This window comes from Oncorhynchus keta, chromosome 18, assembly GCF_023373465.1.
Source record: "Oncorhynchus keta strain PuntledgeMale-10-30-2019 chromosome 18, Oket_V2, whole genome shotgun sequence".
Lineage (NCBI taxonomy): Eukaryota > Metazoa > Chordata > Actinopteri > Salmoniformes > Salmonidae > Oncorhynchus > Oncorhynchus keta.
Genome location: NC_068438.1, coordinates 5,773,767 through 5,798,093, shown reverse-complemented (window position 1 = coordinate 5,798,093; position 24,327 = coordinate 5,773,767). Strand labels below are relative to the sequence as shown.

At 44.1% G+C, this 24,327-nt stretch overlaps 1 protein-coding gene across 4 annotated transcripts in view; it reads right to left on the bottom strand.

Moving 5' to 3' along the window:
- LOC118397117 (signal-induced proliferation-associated 1-like protein 3) overlaps positions 1–24,327 on the bottom strand; it is a 116,993-nt gene that overhangs the window by 89,444 nt on the left and 3,222 nt on the right. For 3 of the 4 annotated variants that reach the window (XM_035791594.2, XM_035791595.2, XM_052467288.1), the window contains exon 2: positions 11,656–11,798. The gene's annotated coding sequence lies outside the window, so the exon portion shown is untranslated. The remainder of the gene's footprint in view (positions 1–11,655; positions 11,799–24,327) is intronic. The other variant, XM_052467289.1, reaches the window with a different exon arrangement.

Sequence of the window (24,327 nt, the reverse complement as noted above, 5' to 3'; positions counted from 1 at the left end):
ATGGACATGAGGAAATCAACACAACGAGTGATGGAAAGGAACAACTATCACTGTCAGGCCATCCTGTGTTCATCAGGCCAGTCAATTTTGCATTCCTGCAGGATTTTTATAGCATGACAAAATCGTGATGGTACATGTCCATTGAACCATATTGCAAATGCACAGTGACTTTGCAAAAGTGAGAAAACATAAACAAATGGACATGATGAAATCAACACAACGAGTGATGGAAAGGTACAACTATCACTGCTCGGCCATCCTGTGTTCATCAGGCCAGTCAATTTTGCATTTTTGAGCATGTCAAATTTCATATGGTAAATGCCCATTGAAACATATTGCAAATGCACGTGCATTTGCAATATGATTATATAGTGAAAAAAACATCACCAAATGGACATGATGAAATCAACACAACGAGTGATGGAAAGGAACAACTATCACTGCCCGGCCATCCCGAGTTCATCAGGCCAGTCAATTTTGCATTTCTGCAGGATTTTTGAGCATGTCAAATTTCTTATGGCATTTGGCCACCAAAAAAAGTGACTTTTGACTTCCTATGAAATCATATTGTAAATGGACAAATCATATTCCTTATGCACAAGTAAAACATTTTTTTTTAAATGATGATAATAAAATACAACTAAAGTATGTTGATACAGTTCTTATACGTGTGTAATTGACACAAAATTTGAAAGAATTTCGAAAAACGGTCCAGAAAGCGCTTTAAGGGTGTGTGAAGTTTTTTACAAAATGTTGACATTTTTGGCTTTTGACTTCCTATGAAATCATATTGAAAATGGACAAAACATATTACTTATGCGCATGTAAAAAAAAAAAAAATATATATATATATATATGATAATAAAATTGGACAAAAGTATATTCATACAGTTCTTACACATGTGTAATTGACAAAAAAAAAAAAAAAAAAAACGAAAGAATTTCGAAAAACGGTCCAGAAAGCACTTTAAGGGGTGATAAGTTTTTGACAAAAAAATCATTTTTTCAAAATTTTGCTTTTGGAGGTTGACTTGGGTTACATTTCCAATATGAAAAACCATGGTGGAGCGGATTCGCCACCTGTTGAATTTTTAAAGCGTTACAACTGGCAATTGCCATATGTCATTTGCAATACACTTTGCATGAATCAACGCCGAATTGGGTGGTATTGGACAATGTGTATATGGTTTGTCCGATGCCAATGAGGTATTGGACAATGTGTATATGGTTTGTCCGATGCCAATGACTTCCCATTCATTTTTGTCCAATACAGGGGGGTATTCCCTTACAAACCTAAAAACCTCAAATAGAAAACCTAAGAAAATTAACAACAATGACAAATGGTTTGATGAAGAATGCAAAACTCTAAGAAAGAAATTGAGAAACCTGTCCAACCAAAAACAGAGACCGGAAAACCTGAGTCTACGCCTTCACTATGGTGAATCACTAAAACAATACAGAAATACACTACGGAAAAAGAAGGAACAGCATGTCAGAAATCAGCTCAATGTAATTGAAGAATCCATAGACTAACCACTTCTGGGAAAATTGGAAAACACTAAACAAACAACACGAATAATTATCTATCCAAAATGGAGATATATGGGTAAACCACTTCTCCAATCTTTTTGGCTCTATAACAAAGAATAAAGAGCAAAAACATATACATAATCAAATACAGATCTTAGAATCAACTATTAAAGACCACTGGATTCTCCAATTAAATTGAATGAGTTTCAGGACTAAATAAAAACCCTCCAACCCAAAAAGGCCTGTGGTGTTGATGTTATCCTCAATGAAATTATCAAATATACAGACAACAAATTCCAATTGGCTATACTAAAACTCTAACATCATCCTTAGCTCTGGCATCTTCCCCAATATTTGGAACCAAGGACTGATCACCCCAATCCACAAAGATGGAGACAAATTTGACCCCAATAACTAACATGGAATATATATGCATCAACAGTAACCTCGGGAAAATCCTCTGCATTATCATTAACAGCAGACTCGTACATTTCCTCAATGAAAACAATGTACTGAGCAAATGTCGAATTGGCTTTTTACCAAATTACCTTTTTACCAAATTACCGTACAACAGACCATGTATTCACCCTGCACACCCTAATTGACAACCAAACAAACCAAATCAAAGGCAAAGTCTTCTCATGCTTTATTGATTTAAAAAAAGCCTTCAACTCAATTTTGCATGATGGTCTGCTATACAAACTGATGGAAAGTGGGGTTGGGGGTAAAACATACAACATTATAAAATCCATGTACACAAACAACAAGTGTGCGGTTAAAATTGGCAAAAAACACACATTTCTTCACACAGGGTCATGGGGTGAGACAGGGATGCAGCTTAAGCCCCACCCTCTTCAACATATATATCAACGAATTGGTGCGGGCACTAGAAAAGTCTGCAGCACCCGGCCTCACCCTACTAGAATCCGAAGTCAAATGTCTGCTGATGATCTGGTGCTTCTGTCACCAAGCAATGAGGGCCTACAGCAGCACCTAGACCTTATGCACAGATTCTGTCAGACCTGAGCCCTGACAGTAAATCTAAGTAAGACCAAAATAATGGTGTTCCAAAAAAGGTCCAGTCACCAGGACCACAAATACAAATTCCATCTAGACACTGTTGCCCTAGAGCACACAAAAAACTATACATACCTTGGCCTAAACATCAGCACCACAGGTAACTTCCACAAAGCTGTGAACGATCTGAGAGACAAGGCAAGAAGGGCATTCTATGCCATCAAAAGGAACAGAAATGTCAACATAACAATTAGGATTTGGCTAAAAATACTTGAATCAGTCATAGAGCCCATTGACCTTTATGGTTGCGAGGTCTGGGATCTGCTCACCAACCAAGATTTCACAAAATGAAACAAACACCAAATTGAGACTGTGCACGCAGAATTCTGCAAAAATATCCTCAGTGTACAACATAGAACACCAAATAATGCATGCAGAGCAGAATCAGGCCGATACCCACTAATTATCAAAATCCAGAAAAGAGCCATTAAATTCTATAACCACCGAAAAGGAAGCGATTCCCAAACCTTCCATAACAAGGCCATAACCTACAGAGAGATGAACCTGGAGAAGAGTCCCCTAAGCAAGCTGGTCCAGGGGCTCTGTTCACAAACACAACCTACAGAGCCCCAGGACAGCAGCACAATTAGACCCAACCAAATCATGAGAAAACAAAAAGATAATTACTTGACACATTGGAAAGAATTAACAAAAAAACTGAGCAAACTAGAATGCTATTTGGCCCTAAACAGAGTACACAGCGGCAGAATACCTGACCACTGTGACTGACCCATAATTAAGGAAAGCTTTGACTATGTACAGACTCAGCGAGCATAGCCTTGCATTGAGAAAGGCCGCCGTAGGCAGACATGGCTCTCAAGAGAAGACAGGCTATGTGCTCACTGCCCACAAAATGAGGTGGAAACTGAGCTGCACTTCCTAACCTCCTGCCCAATGTATGACCATATTAGAGAGACATATTTCCCTCAGATTACACAGATCCACAAAGAATTCGAAAACAAATACAATTTTGATAAACTCTACTGGGTGAAATTCCAGTGTGCCATCACAGCAGCAAGATTTGTGACCTGTTGCCACGAAAAAAAGGGCAACCAGTGAAGAACAAACACCATTGTAAATACAACCCATATTTATGCTGATTTATTTTGTGTCCTTTAACCATTTGTATGTTGTTAAAACACTATATATATATTTGTAATGTCTTTATTATTTTCAAACTTCTGTATGTGTAATGTTTACTGTTCATTTTTATTGTTTATTTCACTTTTGTATAATATCTACCTCACTTGCTTTGGCAATGTTAACACATGTTTCCCATGCCAATAAAGCCCTTGAATTGAATTGAGAGAGAGAGATACAGAGAGAGAGAGATACAGAGAAAGAGAGAGATACAGAGAAAGAGAGAGATACAGAGAGAGAGAGAGGGAGATACAGAGAGAGAGAGAGGGAGATACAGAGAGAGAGAGAGGGAGATACAGAGAGAGAGAGGGAGATACAGAGAGAGAGAGAGAGATACAGAGAGAGAGAGGGAGATACAGAGAGAGAGAGATACAGAGAGATACAGAGAGAGAGAGGATACAGAGAGAGAGAGGGAGATACAGAGAGAGAGAGGGAGATACAGAGAGAGAGGGAGATACAGAGAGAGAGAGGGAGATACAGAGAGAGAGAGGGAGATACAGAGAGAGGGGGGTACAGCGTTGAGCTGGAGGTAATTAAGAACACATCCCCACCACTCCCTCCCAAATACTACTTCCTTGTGTTCCCTCCTCATTTCCATCCGCTACCACACAAACTGGCCCCAAGACTGAACCCCCACAAAATCCTTTGCTCTGCCCTTCCCCCTTCTTTCCCTTGAACCCTCATGTCTCCTCTGTCTCGCTCCCCCTCTCTCTCTCTCCCACTCCTGTGGTCGGTTCAGTATGTAGCTTATGGGATCAGTTGGTATTCAGCCTCAGGTCTCGGCTTGCCAGTGATGGGGGGAGCGAGCGATCGAGAGAGCGAGGCACAAGAAAGGGGGCTAAGCCACAGACAGGGTGAAGAGAGAGAGAGATGAAGGGAGAGGACAGGCCAGAGACATGGGAAATAGTGGTGTAGGGGAACTCGCGCAATATGATCCTCTACGTTTTCACAGTCAATCTCAAAACAGAACATGTTGAATTGATTCGAAGGCTTTTGGCATCCCGCTCACTCCCAAGATACCTATTCAAGCCAGTATGCAAACGCTGTCACTAGACAAACAAATTGGCCCCGGTTAACACCTCCACCCTGACCCAACAGAGGTGGAGACAATTGCAGTGCTCTGTGGCAGCAGGCCACCACATCATGACCAAGCACAGAAGGTACTCACAGAAATGGATGAGAACATGAATATATATCTCTCTCTCTCTCTCTGCCTCTCTCTCTCTGCCTCTCTGCCTCTCTCTCTCTCTGCCTCTCTCTCTGCCTCTCTCTCTCTGCCTCTCTCTCTGCTCTGCCTCTCTCTCTGCTCTCTCTGCCTCTCTCTCTGCCTGCCTCTCTCTGCCTGGGGAGAGCGAGCTCTCCCTCTCTGCCTCTCTCCCTCTGCCTCTGCCTCTGGTGTAGGGGAACTCTGCCTCTCCTCTCTCTCTCAGTCTCTGCCTTGATTCTCTCTTCTCTCTCTCTCCCAAGCCTATTCTGCCTCCCTCTCTGCCTCTCCCTCTGCCTCTCCCTCTGCCTCTCTGGAGACAATCTGCCTCTCTCTCCCACCACATCTGCCTCTCTCTCCCTCTGCCTCTCTCTCCCTCTGCCTCTCTCTCCCTCTGCCTCTCTCCCTCTGCCTCTCTCCCTCTGCCTCTCTCTCTCCCTCTGCCTCTCTCTCCCTCTGCCTCCCTCTGCCTCCTCTCTCTCTCCCTCTGCCTCTCTCTCCCTCTGCCTCCCCTCTGCCTCCCTCTGCCTCCCTCTGCCTCTGCCTCTCTCTGCCTCTGCCCTCTCTCTGCCTCTGCCTCTCTCTGCCTCTGCCTCTCTCTGCGCCTGCCTCTCTCTGCCTCTGCCTCTCTCTGCCTCTGCCTCTCTCCCTCTCCTGCCTCTGCCTCTCTCTGCCCTGCCTCTCTCTGCCTGCGCCTGCTCTCTCTGCCTCTGCCCTCCTCTCTCCCTCTGCCTCTGCCTCTCTCTCTCTCTGCCTGCCTCTGCCTCTCTCTGCCTCTGCCTCTCTCTCTGCCTCTGCCTGCTCTCTCCCTCTGCCTCTGCCTCTCTCTCTCTGCCTCTCTCTCTCCCTCTGCCTCTCTGCGCCTGCCTCTCTCTCCTCCTCTCTCTCTGCGCCTGCCTCCTCTGCGCCTGCTCTCTCTCTGCGCCTGCCTCTCTCTCTCTGCGCCTGCCTCCTCTCTCTGCGCCTGCCTCCCTCTCTGCGCCTGCCTCCCTCTCTCTGCGCCCGCCTCTCTCTCTGCGCCTGCCTCCCTCTCTGCGCCTGCCTCCCCTCTCTGCGCCTGCCCCCCTCTCTGCGCCTGCCTCCCTCTCTCTGCGCCTGCCTCCCTCTCTCTGCGCCCGCCTCCCTCTCTCTGCGCCTGCCTCCCCTCTCTCTGCGCCTGCCTCCCCTCTCTCTGCGCCTGCCTCCCTCTCTCTGCGCCTGCCTCCCTCTCTCTGCGCCCCGCCTCCCTCTCTCTGCGCCCGCCTCCTCTCTCTGCGCCTGCCTCCCTCTCTCTGCGCCTGCCTCCCTCTCTCTGCGCCTGCCTCCCTCTCTCTGCGCCTGCCTCCCCTCTCTGCGCGCTGCCTCCCTCTCTCGCCCCTGCGCCTGCCTCCCCTCTCTGCGCCCCGCCTCCCTCTCTCTCCGCGCCTGCCTCCTCTCTCTGCGCCTGCCTCCCCTCTCTCTCCGCGCCTGCCTCCCCTCTCTCGCGCCCCTGCCTCCCTCTCTCCGCCTGCCTCGCTCCTCTCTCTGCGCCTGCCTCCCTCCCTCTGCGCCTGCCTCCCCTCCCTCTGCGCCCGCCCTCCCTCTCTCTGCGCCTGCCTCCATGTGTGTCCTCCACCCCTACAACTGTGGGATCACCCCCATGTAAACATGTTCAAACAGACCAAGCTCGTCTCCAAACAAAGCTGCCGGTTTGCTCTAACATGACAAAAACAGGAAATACAACTAAAAACATCCGTGTACACAAGAGCCTAAATGATTCCGGGAGTAAATAAGGCTATCAAATTCAACCACACAAGGTTTAAATCTCCACGGTGGCGGTGGGAGAGTGTGTTCATTTCTGGCTGTGACACACAAACGGGCACAAAACGTCACAAGTTTTCCACTGGCTTATAGGTGTGAGAAGCATTTGGCTCAGGCCTGCCCTTGAGATCGCCTCGGAGGGCAAGACGATCATTACACCCAGGCAGTGCACACGCACACACACACACACACACACACAGGGAGAGGTTCCCTTCAAAGCATCTGTGACACGTGTAGTTTACGAGACAACTTTTTATGTGTTGTGGAAACAGACACACTTTTACCCCCACACCCCTTACTATTCATTACCCTCTCTGTATCCCCCCCCACACTCTCCCTTTCCCTCTGTCTCTCACTCTTCTTCCCTCCCCTGCTTTCTCTACACCTCCTTGACGCTTCTGTACAGACTCGTCACCTCTCTCGGGCAGCCAGATGGACAGAGTAAGAGAGAGAAACAAACATACCGCCCAGGGCTCAATGGGTGGGCGTTGCCACACACACGCACATTCATGGTACACAGGAAAACCTATGACGGCTGTAGATGAATGCAATCAAAGCTACCCGCAATCACCACTTAGTGCGGTGGTTAGCATCAAGTGTTTTAGAAATGCAGACCTGGAAAACATTAGGAACAGGTGTCACATCTCAGGCGAAGAGTGGCAATAGTGGAGAACCCCCCCCCTCACACACACACGCACGTTCTTGAAGCGGCCCTTTCCAGAGGCAGGGTGACAGCTGCAGCAAGGAGGCAGTACACTAGAGAGAAGAGCCTCGGGTTGGGAAAGAAGATCCATATCTCCCTCCCCTTTTTCTCTCAAAGACATTTGCCCGTTTTTGTTTGTTCCCACGCCAGAAGCCAGACACTCAAAAGCAAATATTGACTGTGGGCAGCCTGGGCCCAGCCTCTGTGCTTCTAGACCACATCACCGTGGACTCCCAACTCAAAAAGGCTGGATTCAGTGTCCAAAGCCACAGTGCAACCACTCCAGCCTGTTACTCTGTGTCGAACAAAAATCACTGCTATGGAAAGAGAGCCCCAAATCTTTTTAGCTAAAACGTCCATGTTTCTTTACAGACACAGCCCTGGGTGTTAAGCAGCAAGGTGACCATTCCAAAAAAAGCCTAATACCTATTCAGTCCTTGCAGAGCTAAGGGTTTAGGGCGGTTGGGGTAGATCTGAAATTGGGCATCAGTTCCAGGTATGGTGAAGCTGCTATGGCGTAGAGACCCCCAGATGGCAATAGGGTCTGTCTGGACAGTCCATCCCTGAGGAGCCCAGCACCAGGCCATCTGTCTAGCCAACGGAGCCATGGCGTGCCATGCCAAACTGGAGCAACAGACAAGGCAATGACAGGGAACCCAGGTCCTAATATGACAAACTCCTCTCCAACTGAGGTTTACACCCTGGCCCATAAATACTCACTTGTATAGCTCTTTGGCTTCAATTGCTTGCTCAATGTTAGAAATTGGTGTCCGAAGTAAATCTGAGGAGACATAGATGCTATAGATGCTGACGAACGTTCGTGCCTGCCCAACCCTACCGGGTCTGTGGAATTCTAGGCGGTCCACAACTCTCTCTCCCCAGCCTCACTTTCAAAAACAGAGTTTTGGCATGACTAAGCAAGCAGCCCCACTTTCAAACAGGGCAACCCCTTTCTGCCAGTAAATCTCTCTCCCTCGTTCCCAGTCTCTCCCTCTTTCTCCTCATCCCCATTCTCTCGCTCTCTCTCCTGTCAGATTATCCCTCATTGGGCTTGTTATGTGCTCCTCATTAGCATCGGTTGGAGTGGAGGAGAGAGGGAGCTGAGAGATGTTGGGGAAAGAAAGAGAGCGATGTGAAGCACATCCTGGGCCACAAGGCTGACCCGGATTCCTGCGTGACTCTGCAGAGAAGCCTTGCCAGGTCTCGCTCAGACGTAACACACAGTGACAGACCCCTGCTACTGAATCACCCTCCAAGCCTCTGCTCCTTCCATCATCAGATGCCCACAATGTCGGATTGGGCTAACAATGCTGGGTTGGGCTGGGTAGGCCAACTTCTTTGGCAATAATCATAGGCAGTCCTAACGTGTGTGCGGTTCAGTTTGTGTACAGCACTACCACGCTTTACCCTGGCAACTGTACAAAAGGAGTGGTCTAAATACAACAACAAAAAGAATGGAAACAACGTGGTGGAATGCGAATGTATTTATTAACCGTGGGCCCGTCACGGCGAGGAAAACCAGCGACGCGATGAGGCTGGGGCTCCATGCTGTATACTGGCTCCCAGGGCCGATGCGACCCCACAGGGTCCGCTCTAGTGGGGCTAAATAAACCTGTCTGCCTGCGTGTGTGTGTGAGTGTGTGTGTAGAGGCACCAACGGGGAGGCTCACTTCAAACCCACATCAGGGCTCGTCACTAGTGTGTTTACAACCAGGAAACAACCAGACAACATGTGCACATAACATATTATGAACACACACACACACACAAACCGTGCACACACAAGCAAACTAAAAAAAAGGGAAGTTAGACAAGAACGCATCGGTAATGAAAAAACATTGGCTTGGGGAAGAGGATTAAAAGCACTAAGCTTGGCGTTTTGGCAGGAGTCCCTGAGGGTGTTCTAAGTGGGTTAAAGCACATCCCTAATCTCTTCTTCTACTCGGTGTCTGCCACGACTTACCTAGAATAGGAGTCCACTACAGGGGGTCCGGATTCGATTAATTATGTGTAAAGACACCTAGATACACACTTTGACAAGCACACACAGAGAAACATGGGCACACACCGCCTTGCCCCCGAGGGCTTACGGGTTTTTACTATGGCCTGCTCTTCCTCTCTCACACCTAGCCTAATATGTGGGAGCTGAGGAAGGTTACTCCCTCAAGTTGAAACACACACATATACAGACACCCCAACTTAGTCTTTGAAGACAAATACGTGAGAGACTAATCACAACACACACACAGAGAGAGAGAGAGAGAGAGAGAGAGAGAGAGAGAGAGAGAGAGAGACACACACCTCTCTCCTGGTAACAGGATGATATACTGTAACTGTAGTGCTGCTGTACAGCTGCCTTGGTTACATGTAAACAAAATAATAATAATAATAATAATACAAATCTGGCCACAGAGCAGCAGACTGGGCTTGCCTGCCAAAGCAAGGCAAACTGAGTACAGCAGGACTATTGAGAATGAACTGAATCACTGGAGTAGAGAGGCACTGTGCAAACGGAAATGATAGCGAGAGATGAAGAATGCAACAAGGCATTAAACCAAGCAAACAGTGTTAAAAGCCCTCCCCTGGCACAGCACAGCTTTAGCAGTTAGACACACACACATACACACCTCTCCCTTATCCTAGCCAAGTGAACAGAGGCAGGTGTTGAGCTAAGGTGAACGGTCAGTTTATTCAGACGGTGTTATACAGTCTTTGGTGAAAGATACACAGGATTTTCCCAATGCAGTTCAGCATTGTGTGTGTGTGTGTGTGTGTGTGTGTGTGTGTGTGTGTACACTTCTAGCTTGTATGCTCTTACACAAAGCCCTTCTCTGGCAGGCTAATATAGAGACAGAACTCCCACCCAGAGCTGTCAACACCTACCCTTCAGTGTCGATTTCCCTTCAAATTAAACTAATCTCTGCAGTGTGTGTTTCTAATGATTATTGATGTCTGCTTGCAGCATCAATCAAAGGGAAGGGTCTATGTCCTGATAGTAGCTCTAGGATTTCTCTCTCAGGCATCTCTAAAAACAGAATTCGGTCATTAATGGCCCAGCAAAGGTGTGTCACTGATGCAATAAAACCGTTTCTTTAACCAAGGGTTTTCCCGGCAGGCAGGAGAGAGATGCAGTGGGGAACCATACCAATTTATCAGAGCATGCTCCTCAGCTCTACGCTCACAGTCATCAAGTTATCCAATACCAATGTAGAACATGCAAAATATAGCGTGAGTCTCGGGTGCGGTGGCACCACACGAGATGCTCTTGCAAAGACACACGTCCACGTCCCACTGAACAGCAGCACGTAGGCTGACCTCTGTGAAACCATGACTAATGAGTGAGAAAAGAGAGAAACGAGGGGGGTCAGGGAAAGAGAAGGAGAAGGAGAAGAAAAAGAGCGACACTGCCTAGTGCCTGGAGGCTCTTCATGGGGCTGCCAACATTCCAATAGAAGACAGGCTTGAAAAACCACTGGAAAAACACACTAGGGTGTGAGTGTGTGTATATTCGGCTTGAGCGGTATACTGTATATACCATATAGCGGGGTATTTTGGAAAAAGCCACGGGATGGTTTTCCAATACCATTAATAGCGTTGAAACAGTTTATGCTTTTTTTTTTTATACATTGGGATATTCGTGGCTACTTTAAGTAAATACCTGCAGTCAATGTGCAATACATTAGGAGATAAAGAACATTGCGTTCTTCATTTCATCAGTCACATTATTATCCAGAGACTGGAGCCTTGTGAGTCACTCACTGTCGTGCAGTAGGCGCCAGGCAATCTACTTACAGTATAGAAATCACAACTAAATGTTTGCCAGCTAGACATCTTCTAACTATTAAGCTAACTCTCTAAAATGTGATAAATTCTCTGCAGTTGTGCATCTGGTTTGCTAATAAAGTAGCTAGTTAGCCATCTAGCTAAGTGGGTAGCTTCTTCAAAAACCAAGCATTCGCTTGACAACAGAATCCACACCTGGATCAAGAGCCTTGCTGGCTAATATTTGTGTTGTGCGTGCAGCAAACAGAGTATCATTTTTAAAATGTACTTTTATATTTTAGGTCAGAAACTGAAACAAAATGTTTGCAATGTGCTCATTAGCATTGGTGTGTATTCATGGATGCCAAGGGAAGCCAGGCTTGCCCTCAAAAATTATTTTGTTTTTATAAACATACAATTTATCTTTAATCATTTTCCTACAATTCTGAATGTACCTCACCTTAGAAAGCATCCGAGCGAGCGAAACAGTGCCCGCGTCTCTACGTGCAGGCCATCTGATGCCGTCTGGTCCAAACGAGTGACGTCGTTGCCGCCCGTAGCTTTGAATGGAATGCCAGGTAAGCCAGTGAGCATTTAGCCTTCCTTGATTAAAAAAAAATACATTTGTTAAGTATTAAAAAAAATGTGCAGGATTCGGCATTGAGCTAAACTGAGCGAGCGCAACTATGAAAGGTCCTTGCGCACCAATTCTTTTTTCTTTTTTTTAAGTGTCAATGGAAGCCAGTTTGGATTTTGCCATCACTCCTATCAAATCGCATTGACAGCATACGTCATTGACAGAAACAACTTGAATTGTTGCATCTAACTGTGTTGTCTTTAGGTGTGCTAGCTAGCTAGCTAGCTAGCTAAAAGTGTCCATTTCCTAAATTAGCCATGGATGGAGATAGGGATTTGGACTTTTGCTTTTACTTAACTCTTCATTCTGGTCAATGATAATGGCAGTTCTGATCAAAACATTAATTCATACATTGGTAGTGCTCCTGGCCTTCGAGGATGGAAGTTCAATATGAAGCTAGACGTAGATGGCTAATGTTAACTAGCTAACGTTACCCATGAATGGAAGTTAGGCTAGCAAGCAAGACTTTTTGCCAGGTAGTCTAGGAAAACAAAAAATAAAAGTGTGTACTGCATGACAGGCTGATAGACGTTTTGTCAACATGAAATAGGATGGCATTGGAGTTTCTCTACAAGTAGAGTGAGTAAACATTTTTCCACTTACACACACCGAAATCAGAACCATGGACAGCCACATATTTAGATTATGGTTGATTGGACTAAAATTGTTTTTGGTATCTTTTAGTTGTCACTGTATTAGACTAAGCAGAGGTGATTTGATGATGTTGAAATGTTGAAGTTGAAATGGTGCTGGAATAGTGGAGGCAGCTTTGAGCTGAGTTATCGGTCCTAGTGGTAAATGTTTGCATGCGCTTGTTGACATTTACCGAGCAACCGCTATGAGAATTCCGTAGTACTTGTTAGCATTTTGGTAATTACATTTTTTGTTGGGGTTCTTTTTTTTTTTTTTACATAAAAATAATAGCACCCCCTTGTGCGCACTACAGGTAATACCGTATATCCCGAGATGGCTCAGGAGCGATATGCAGGTACAGATGTATGGATATCACCCAACCCTAGTGTGTATGTTAGGGAGTGACCTTAATGTGCAAAGGGGGTTGTAAAAGAGAACTGCATGAAAGTAAATGTGAATGCACGCAAGTGTGTGAGTTAAGTGTTTGTGTAGAGTGAATTCATGCAACTTTGAGAGGGCAAAACTGAGTGGATGATGCCTAAGTGACGAGGGAGCTGAGTATTTGTGCTGCTGTAAGTGGGTCAAGCCCGCTTCATTTAGTGGTGGGGTAATGGAAGTGACCTTCAACAGAGTGTGTCACTTGGTTACTGTGATACAGTGCATGTATTGTCTGTTTCTCTGTGTCCTGTCCTCACCCTTTTCAGAGTGCTCCCATTCAGCCAAATAGGAAGGGATTCACTGAATTGCCCTGCTAAACCAAGCACATACCCTCTCCCTCTCAGGAGACAACCAGGGAAAGGACAACAGCACATCTCCTCCACACTCTCATGCAAGTCCCTCACATTTTTCCCTAGGGGTTCTTACACATTCACTTGCTCGCTCTTCCTCCAAGGTGTCTTTCCTGGCTAGACTGTCTTCGTTTCCCCACTAGGGTGAGGCACCACATGGGCAACGTTTACGGAACCAGACCGGTATCTTTTAGAGCTGAACCAAAGAGTGGGGAAAGATGGATGAGCACTAGACTAGAGTGAAAGGAAGAGATACACAGTGCTTTGCTGGCCATCTTTTCATTTTTATACTGCAGGGTAGGGGTGTAACCGTTCAGTACGTATTGTGGTTTTGGGGTCACAGTACGGCGGGGAAATGAAATGGCAACAGTTACTGCAATTCATTTTTGCTTCTTTGGCAAAAGACACAAACCAAGCCTCCCGAGTGGCGTGGTGGTCTAAGGCACTGCATCGCTGCGTTACTACAGGTCCTGGTTCGAGTCCAGGCTGTGTCGCAACCAGCCGCTACCGGGACACCCATGGGGCAGCGCACAATTGGCCCAGCATCGTCCGGGTTAGGGGAGGGTTTGGCCGTTAGGGATGTTGTTGTCCCATCGCGCTCTAGCGACTCCTGTGTCAGGCCGGGCACAATGCACGCTGACACGGTCGCCAGGTGTAGTGTTGTGTTTTGGAGGACGCACTGCTCTCGACCCTCGCCACTCCCGAGTCCGTACGGAAGTTGCAGTGACAAGACTAACCACCAATTGGATACCACGAAATTAGTGAGAGAAAGGGGTAAAATGTTTATTTTATTATTTAAAAAAATAAGACACAAACCCAAACCATTTGTGGCCCAAGTCCTGCTTCTGTGACAACATCTCCTGTCACAACAGACAATGCTATGTTGGGCCTCTCAAGTAAAGGTTTTCAGGGGTCCAAAGTTGGACCCATTCCGAAATGGACCTGGGGCTTTCCCACCCGGACCCAATATGTATAAATTTGTTTTTTTAAGCTAAAGACCCGTTCTAAACGGGCCCGAGGATAACTTGATCAGTTCTGAATAGATCTGGTCGGATTCAGACACGGTTCGAGTGAGGGAAGCAGCAGAAGTCAATTTGTAAACTACTTTATTAACCAGAGGTGATAAAGCGCGAGAGAGACGCTCTAGCAGGCGGAGGAGGGGCTTTGCAGTGTGTGTACTGTGAGTGAGTGACACGGGGAGGGAGCATGGGAGACAGCAACCAACAATAGACTAACTTCTGGCTTGCCAACGCTAGGTTGTTTATCATCCAATATGACTACGAAGTAGTGGTCTTTTTTTAGAATGTAGCTTCTTCCATCAATGTAATTGTCTGCTTGATTTTACAATCCCCCATATATTTGAAATCATTCTCTCTACTATTATTCTGACATTTCACGTTCTTAAAATAATGTGGCGATCCTAACTGACCTAAGACAGGGACATTTTTACTAGGATTACATGTCAGGAATTGTGAAAAACTGAGTTTAAATGTATTTGGCAAAGGTGTATGTAAACCGACTTCAACTGTATATTTTGATTTTAATCCCATCCTTCAGCTACCCTCAACCCCTGCCATTTTCTCTGAAGACCATCCAGTTTGATTGCAAGTTGCATATATTTTTTTTAATGGGCTGTTTCACAAAAGTTCTGAACCTATATACATTTTACAGACAGTATATTGTACATTAGGTATATTTTGTTTGTTTTTAGTCCCACCCTTCAGCTACACTCAACCCCTCCCATCTAGCTCCATTTTTTATTTATATTTGCCATGTATTTTTCAAAAGTCTTGGAACTTTCCTAATCTCATAGTTTCTACAGATTGTAAATCAAAAGATAATCATTTTTGCTAAAAGTATTATTGAACGATTGACTGACTTTTCAAAAATCACCCAGCAGTGCTATTTGCAGAGTTAGCACCAGGTAAATGTTTCAATTCTTCAGCCATTCCTGGACCTGCGACCAAAAACAAGCTATATGGTTAGTACCAAAACTAACGATCAAATGATTCTGTCTATTCGCAGCAACATCTGCAGAGCTGGGAAGGTTGTATCCCCAATACAGTGGGGCAAAAAAAGTATTTATTCAGCCACCAATTGTGCAAGTTCTTCCACTTTAAAAAAATGAGAGGCCTGTAATTGTCATCATAAGTACACTTCAACTATGACAGACAAAATGAGAGAGAAAGAAAATCCAGAAAAATCACATTGTAGGATTTTTTATGAATTTATTTGCAAATTATGGTGGAAAATAAGTATTTGGTCACCTACAAAAAAGCAGGATTTCTGGCTCTCACAGACCAAAGAGCTGTCAAAAGACACCAGAAACAAAATTGTAGACCTGCACCAGGCTGGGAAGACTGAATCTGCAATAGGTAAGCAGCTTGGTTTGAAGAAATCAACTGTGGGAGCAATTATTAAGAAATGGAAGACATACAAGACCACTGATAATCTCCCTCGATCTGGGGCTCCACACAAGATCTCACCCCGTGGGGTCAAAATGATCACAAGAACGGTGAGCAAAAATCGTAGAACCATACGAGGGGACCTAGTGAATGACCTGCAGAGAGCTAGGACCAAAATGAACAAAGGCTACCATCAGTAACACACTACGCCGCCAGGGACTCAAATCCTGCAGTGCCAGACGTGTCCCCCTGCTTAAGCCAGTACATGTCCAGGTACATCTGAAGTTTGCTAGAGAGCATTTGAATGATCCAGAAGAAGATTGGGAGAATGTCATATGGTCAGATGAAACCAAAATAGAACTTTTTGGTAAAAACTCAACTCGTCGTGTTTGGAGGAAAAAGAATGCTGAGTTGCATCCAAAGAACACCATACCTACTGTGACGCATGGGGGTGGAAACATCATGCTTTGGGGCTGTTTTTATGCAAAGGGACCAGGACGACTGATCCGTGTAAAGGTAAGAATGAATCGGGCCATGTATCGTGAGATTTTGAGTGAAAACCTCCTTCCATCAGCAAGGGCATTGAAGATTAAACGTGGCTGGGTCTTTCAGCATGACAATGATCTCAAACACACCGCCCGGGCAACGAAGGAGTGGCTTCGTAAGAAGCATTTCAAGGTCCTGGAGTGGCCTAACCAGTCTCCAGATCTCAACCCCATTGAAAATCTTTGGAGGAAGTTGAAAGTCCGTGTTTCCCAGCAACAGCCCCAAAACATCACTGCTCTAGAGGAGATCTGCATGGAGGAATGGGCCAAAATACCAGCAACAGTGTGTGAAAACCTTGTGAAGACACACAGAAAACGTTTGACCTCTGTCATTGCCAACAAAGGGTATATAACAAAGTATTGAGATAAACTTTTGTTATTGACCAAATACTTATTCACCATAATTTGCAAATACATTCATTAAAAATCCTACAATGTGATTTGCTGGATTTTTTCTCTCATTTTGTCTGTTATAGTTGAAGTGAACCTATGATGAAAATTGCAGGCCTCTCATCTTTTTAAGTGGGAGAACTTGCACAATTGGTGGCTGACTAAATACTTTTTTGCCCCACTGTATATATACACAATTCATTTGGTTGCAAGAATTTTGTATAATAATAATTGAAATGGAAAAATTCTAAGTTTTAAATCCGACGTCGTTTGCATATCAGTTCATAAACCATGTGCCATGGAATCAGTACATCAAAAGCTCTTCCCAACTATTTTGCAATCTACATGGCACAGCTGTCAATGTTCTGGTCCTTAAATGAAACTGGTATACTTTATTTAGCACACATTTCTTTAACCATAGTACCTGTGTTGACTGCATCAAACAGAGAATCTAGTTAGCTAGCTAGGCTAATTAAGGCTGCTTTCTCCCTGTCCGGCAGTTAAATAAAAACACCTCCATTCAGATTATAAAGTAGCAGCCTACCTGTTGGCTCTGTCGTTGCAGCATATCCTTCTCATTTAACCATCTTCCATTGATTAGATAATCTCATTTGCTTTGCCACACACGCAGGCTCTGTGAAGGTAGTGCCGCTTTGATGTCTTATGATTGGCCAACAACAACAAGCTCCACGCGCCACTCTGCATAGGCTATTCTCGTCGAGCAGTGGCGACATAGTTCATGTTTTATCGACAACTCTGTCTGTCTATCGCCATTGTAATCTACCAAAATGATCCAAAACTGGAAATTTAAACGATGATGGGGGATCCTCAAACCAGAATTGATCAACCCCCACCACTCACCATCGGAAAATCGAACAGAACTAGTTCCCGGGTGTGTCTCACCAAAGGATAGTTTGAAATGTGCCAGTTAAGATTAGAATTTCGATTACAACGTGCGTATGTAGCTGTTTTAACGGAATAGCCTACAATGTTTTTCAGATGAGATTTAGGCAATGGTATACAATACAGCGTAGGCATAGCCTACAGCCCTAGTGTTGTTGTTATATATATATATATATATATATAACATTTTTATTTTATGTATTCATTCGGGTTCACAGTGTAGACCGAACCGAGATCCCTGTGATGAACAATTCGGTAGGAATACGTGTACCATTAAACCCCTACAGTAGGAGGCAGTTTGGTCTCTAGGCTGGCTACAGACAACCTTTTCACCTCCTTTCATCCCCGCGCCCCTCTCCGCCCACCCATCTCTCTCTCAGTCTGGGGCTATCAGTCAATCCATCTCTCCCTCGATAACAAGGCCTACTGTTCTAGAGAGACAACACAACTTCCCTCTCTCGCCATCACTCCCAGGCTTACTCCTGCGGGCCAGGAACAAAGTTGTCAACAGTGCACACTTATTTCTCACACACACCTAGACATTTGTGTAGCACCATTGGCCCAGGGAGACATGCAAAACACACATCATTAGGAGAACAGCACTACTCACCAAAATAACAACTTATAGCCTACGTCTCTCTCAGAAACCCCCTTCTGTCTCCTGAACACACAATGGTCTTATATCCATAGCTATTGCAGCACTCCATCCCACAAAATCAGATTTAGAAATGGGGAAGAAAAATGCTAATAGTGATACAGTACAGTAGAATCAGGCCAAATGGCATTCATGGAATGGCCAAGTACTACACTCAATTAGCATTAAAACAATGACTACTGTTGAGACAGGATCTGAGTTATGGGGAGGTGGACTGGACTGCACAAACGCATACAGGGTGGGAGGGACCTTCGCATGTCTCTAGACACATTCCAGAGCAAAAGAAAGAGGGAAAATAAAGAAAAGCAGACAGACAGACAGACAGACATGGGTTTGACTGGCCAGCTCCCAAATGGAAACATCCTTAGAGACAGAGGAAGTGGAATCACGCAAATGACCACAGGTTTCCTGTTGCTGTTGGGTTGTACACATTCATCCATTCCAAAAACAGAGCTTGACCCATAACTGGAATAGTTGAGGTTGTCTTTCATTATATCCTGACCAGGTGGATTCTAGTCATGCCTGCTGTCTGACTCACAGAGACAGTCAGCACTCTGATCACACTCACTACTTCCTGTCCTAAATCCGGACCTCTACTCACGCAACGGGAAGGGCCAGGGTGAGGGTAAGCAAGAGCCCAACAACTCATCTCCCAATGAAACACAGATGTAACCAGGCAAAGATCCTCCCTATTCAGTAAGCAAAACAGCATGCAAGCACAGACACGTGTCACTTCAACGCTCCAGAACACAATCCCCATACGTTGGCAGTCACTCAATCAAGTAACCCGGTCGAAGCAGCTTCGCACTTCGAAGCTCTACCAATAAATGACCAAGTGTTGGCTGTACAAGTCTAATTTCGACCCCTCCTCACCCCAATAAAATATAGAGAATCAGCTGTTTCCTTTTGACTTCATCTAGGATTTCCTCCTCTCTCCAACATTTCTCTATCTGCATGACAGGGCCCTTTGTGTAAGTCCCCTTACATCTGAACTCACACACACACACTGCCTGTCTGATAAAGGCTCCACGTGTGAAAACACGGTTTGAGAAAAACACGAAACCAGTGAAATAACAGGCTTGCTAGCTCTTCTCCTTGGAAAGAGCAGAGGAACTAATTCAAAAGGGTGGCAGGGTAGCCTAGTGGTTAGAGCATTGGACTCGTAACCGAAAGGTTGTAAGATGGAATCCCCGAGCTGACAAGGTGAAAATCTGTCGTTCCCTGGTAGGCCGTTATTGAAAATAAGAATTTGTTCTTAACTGACTTCCCTAGTTAAATAAAGGTTTTTAAAAAAGGCAAATACAGAAGAAAATAAGAGAAGAATAACAAAGCAAGGTGCCTCAGCTGCACAACATATCCTAAGGGATTGGGGAAATGTGTTCCCTGGAGATCTGATTTGTACACCTCCCTCTTCTATTGATTTAGCATAGCATCAGTTCGGAAATGTAATTACCTAGTTAGAACCAAGGAGGATATGAAGGGGGCAGAAATCCGCTCATGTTAAAATCAGCACACCAGTAAGGGCTTAGGACATTTTAGCTTGACAGTTGTTCCAGGCTTAGGCTATATAGCTGACAGTCACTCCTACATGTTCAGCCTTGACTACAGCGTAAGAACACCGAGAACCTCAAGAGGCAGACATATCCTTTCATATGGCTCTCGGTGTGTGAAGATGTTTCCCCCAGTCTTATTGTATATAACCACTTTAACGCAGAATATCTTGCTGTGTTTTGTAAATGCAGATCTAAAACCGCTTATTTTTGTAATATCTGCTCAGACATTTGTCCCTGCATGCTGAGAATTCATGATAGAGCACTATATGCTGATCGAATGCCCTGACTGATGTGTAGCTACTTTTCTCTGGTACTTCTGTTTAGCCTATTTAGCTCTATAAAATGCAAGATTAATAGGAAATGTCACAATTTTTCTAGTTCATATTCATTGTCGTGACCATTAATCTGAAGACGTATCTAATAACCTAAATATATGTTTGTTAACCGATTAAATTAATCACGTAACAATTAACTCATTAGGATCTGAGGCACCACGAGAGAGGTTCTTTAAAAAGAGTTACCATCTCCCGAATTAAACTCAACTTATTAATCATAACATCGTATCATATCATCATTCTGAACAGTCAACTTGCTTGCACCTGCAAAAACCCGAGCCTTACTTATGATTCAGTACTACACCAATTGGTTAAATTATTTATTTACTAGGTAATTAAAATGTTAACACAGGACAAACCTACACACTTAATATGTTAAAAACAAGTCCCTAGCGGACTGACAACAATACGGCTGCTTGTTATAAAAGACATGGAGGGCGAAAGAGAGAGGGACAGACACTTTACATTGGTACACTTAGAAACTACTCACTTATCATACTCCTATACTTTGCACACGAACCTCCGCACGCTTGGAATAAGAAATCATGAATGTATTTGCGTGCAATTCCTTGGTTTGCCGTGTATCCCTCTCGGAACCGAGCTGCCTGGGAAAAGGGGTTGGGCCTTTTCGCGGTAGGCTTGTAAGGCTCTGATTGTTAAAAAATGGTTCTAATAAATCTTCTACTGCTGCTCTTCTTTGCAGTTGTCCGGTATCCAATGACTTGTCGTGTAGTCCTGAACAGAACTACAGAGTTGATTTTCCTTCCATTTGCTCTGGAATATGCCTTTTTTGAAGATCGACACTGTTGGCTAGCCTATGATTCCCAGTGGGGCGATGAGAGTGGTGTACCACTCTTCTTTGAGAAGAGTAGTAGACAGGTTCCACTTCAATTCACTTTCTAGATACTTTACTTCGGACAGCTAATCAGCCGTACCAGTAATTATCCGGGAAGTGAGTTTATCGTCCCTACCTTATGTTGAGATTCAGAGCTCAAGCCACTTTAAACGCAAGATGAGGCTTAACATCTCTGGTCTGATATATTCATTCTTAACCAACAATTTTATACAGATTGTTCAAAAGGGCGGTTCCGTAAGGCTGACACGCTCCCTGACCTCAATTGTCACTGCGAAAAATTTCTAAAACAATGATTTCTTATGGCTCCTAAAATCATATCCATCTCTTAACAAAAACACTGATAGTTTTTCATATTCCATGCATCAGATGGAAACTTTGTACATGTAGTGGGTATACTTTCCAAGTTCCAGTATTTCTAGAAAGAGGAGTGGGAGCAAGAGGACAAGTACATTAGTGTCTAGTTTGAGAAACAGACGTGCAGTGTAGTGAAAATGGCGCATTTCTATGTTTTTTCTACTACAAAACATAGAAAGATAAGTGTTTCCAATGATGTCATCAACTAATTAGGCAGTTAGTAGGTAATGCCTACTCACAATTGGTCAAAATGGAAACATCCTCTATCTTTTTACTACAAAACATAGAAACGCACCCTTTTCACATATGTTGACGTTGGAGTGATGCTGGAGATGAAGAAAATTTCCCCTTTAACATCAAGAAAAACATTAGGAAATGTTGCTGGCTACTCTATGATAAACAGAAATATGATGGCCATGAATAGTTTGGCAAAAATACCTTACTTTTTCATTGTAAGCTAATTTACTTGTGTGGCTGCTAGCCAAACAGTGTTACACTTCTGTTGACATCTGATGAATGAACGTGTTGTACTAATATATTTTCTGTGAAGAGAAAAATGTAGTTGCACGCCCCTGATCACTCTAAGAAAAATAACACACAAAAAAACCACACTTGCCTTTCAAAATAAAACGCTGGCAAAATGTTTTAAAAACAGATTTTTTTTAATGCATTTTGAAAATGCAGATTTTTTATCTCTAACATGACTTGTGTACATAATGCCTTCCATTGCCTTGGCATTTCAGTGCTATGCCATCTGAAAATTATTAAATGGACGGACATATGAAACAGTCCTGTTTAAATCAAACTGTGTACAAGTCCTTTGTAGCAGTGTCTAAATGCTTTGTGCAGGGATTTTTCTGCTATTGAAATCCTTGGTTTTTTTTAAATACATTTACGGGATAGAAAAATGCTTTCAGTGTAAACTTAAACTAGATAAAGTATGTACAAAATATCATGAACCTATATACTTTAAAATATATATAATAATAAATATATAATATCTTTGAGACCTAACAATCACCAAAATAAGAGCTAGACAGTAATTGATAATTGAAAATAAAATGTAAAAAAACGATTAATTTAGCCATATAGATTTTGTCTATTATATCTGTGCAAAACACAGCATTTGCCATTGAAAATGCATAGATTGCAGGAAATAGCCTAAACTTTAAGACTGCAAAATGTTCTCTCCGCTCCATGGCAGTATATGTAGAATTAATGGAAATGTGCTTTAATCTGCAACATTTTCTCTAAACTGTATGACAACGTGTGTAGTATTGCAGGAAATTAGCTTTAAAACTTCAAACATTTCTATCAGCTCCATTAAAAGGGGTGTAGAACCTATTTCTCAATGCCAGAAACGCATACAAATAGTAACTTGGAGTACCCAAAGAAAACACATTCCCAAATTACAAACTCTTAAATCAATTGCTATAATTGTATAATGTTGTTCTAAAAGTTGGGTTTGAGGTTTTCCCAAATCAGCTCCAACTTTGGCAACAACCCCACAACGCCGTGAATGAAAAACTTTGTAAAGGGTGGGCTGAATTTGTGATTACTTCCATTGTTGATAGCCATGGGAGTTAAAGCTGTCCCTACCATCAACGTGGCTTCTAAAGCATCTCAAACAGCCAGCAACACCAGCAGAGTGAGCAGTCAGTGAGCCAGGTAAGTGAAAGAGCCCGCTTGCTACCTCTATGCTAACCTTAGCTAGCAACACAGGTACCACATTTAGCTGACATCTTCAATCTAAATAACACCCATAAAACTAACCAAATGTAAACATGTCTGCCAGCAGTTGGTAGCTAATTGCTGGTGCTGTCATACTATAGAGAGAGTATAAACCTATGGGAAAGAGTCGTTTTGGCCGTGACGGAGGTCACCGTTACTGTATATAGCCTTATGGCTAGGGACAAAACTGTGTGTGGATGGCTAGTCGGATGGATCGAGACGACACCTCCAGAATAATTTTATTCTGATATCTGCTATGGCATCTCGAAGACATTCCATACACTGGACTGATGGCAGATTTTAGGAAAGGAATATGGAATGTGGGGGCTGCGCGTTGTGGTAATTCGGACATTCTGTGGCTCCGGGGGAGTTTTCTATAAGGCCTGCCAAGTGTGAGCTAAATTGAAATGCGAAGCATCGGCCAGTATACATAAATATCTGTCAGGGTCAATTATCTGCTACCTGGACTAAGAAATTGGTAGAATTGCAGAAAAAAAATATATGTATATATATATGAAGAAAACTCTACACCGCCAAGATCGGGGGCTCTAAAAAAAAATTCTCAAAATTCAGCCACGCCGACCGCACCCATTGCCACATCCCCTGCCACGCCCACCAGCTAAGCCCCTTTTTTATGCAGGAAAACTCCTGTTGTATTAAGACGAACAGCAACCTTACTAAGTCCTATAACCCTGTTTAAAAGCTTTGCGGACAGTGGGGCATTTCTCCCTCTCTCAGTGCAGGGAGGACGCTGGTCTGTGGCGAGAAAGGCCAAAACCAACCGGCTATATTTACCCCAGTCAAACAGGCCTGAGGAAGCCTGCAGGGGAAGAATCACTGGGTCTGGGACATGTGCTCGCTCTTCCTCCAGATCACTCTTCATCCTCCCAGCTGAAAAATGAAACTGATAGCTTTATAAACACCTAGGGGGTTCATGCCTGAGGGAGTGAGGAGGATGATGTTTTATGACAGTGCGGAAGCCATAAAGTAGATCCTACTTTTAACGAACATCCTGCTCCTTTTTCTATAACGCAAACTGTTGAAACTGCCATACACGCTGAGTCACAGACAGGCTTCAAGGGAGGCCAATACTTCAAAAGAGATTCTGTGAGCAACAGTGGTGCAGGTGGGCTAATGCCATTTAATCCAACACCTGCAGTGTTCAATTACATGTGCGTGCCATGTATTTACATTGTAAGAGTACAACATCAATAGCAGAGATATATATTTTTTTTTAAATGTACTCAGGATGAGAGGTATGTGCTCAAACTAAAAACAATGCACAAATGTATGATGTGCTCTCCAGCATGACAAGGACCAGACAGTATCCAGCACCTGAGGCTGCAT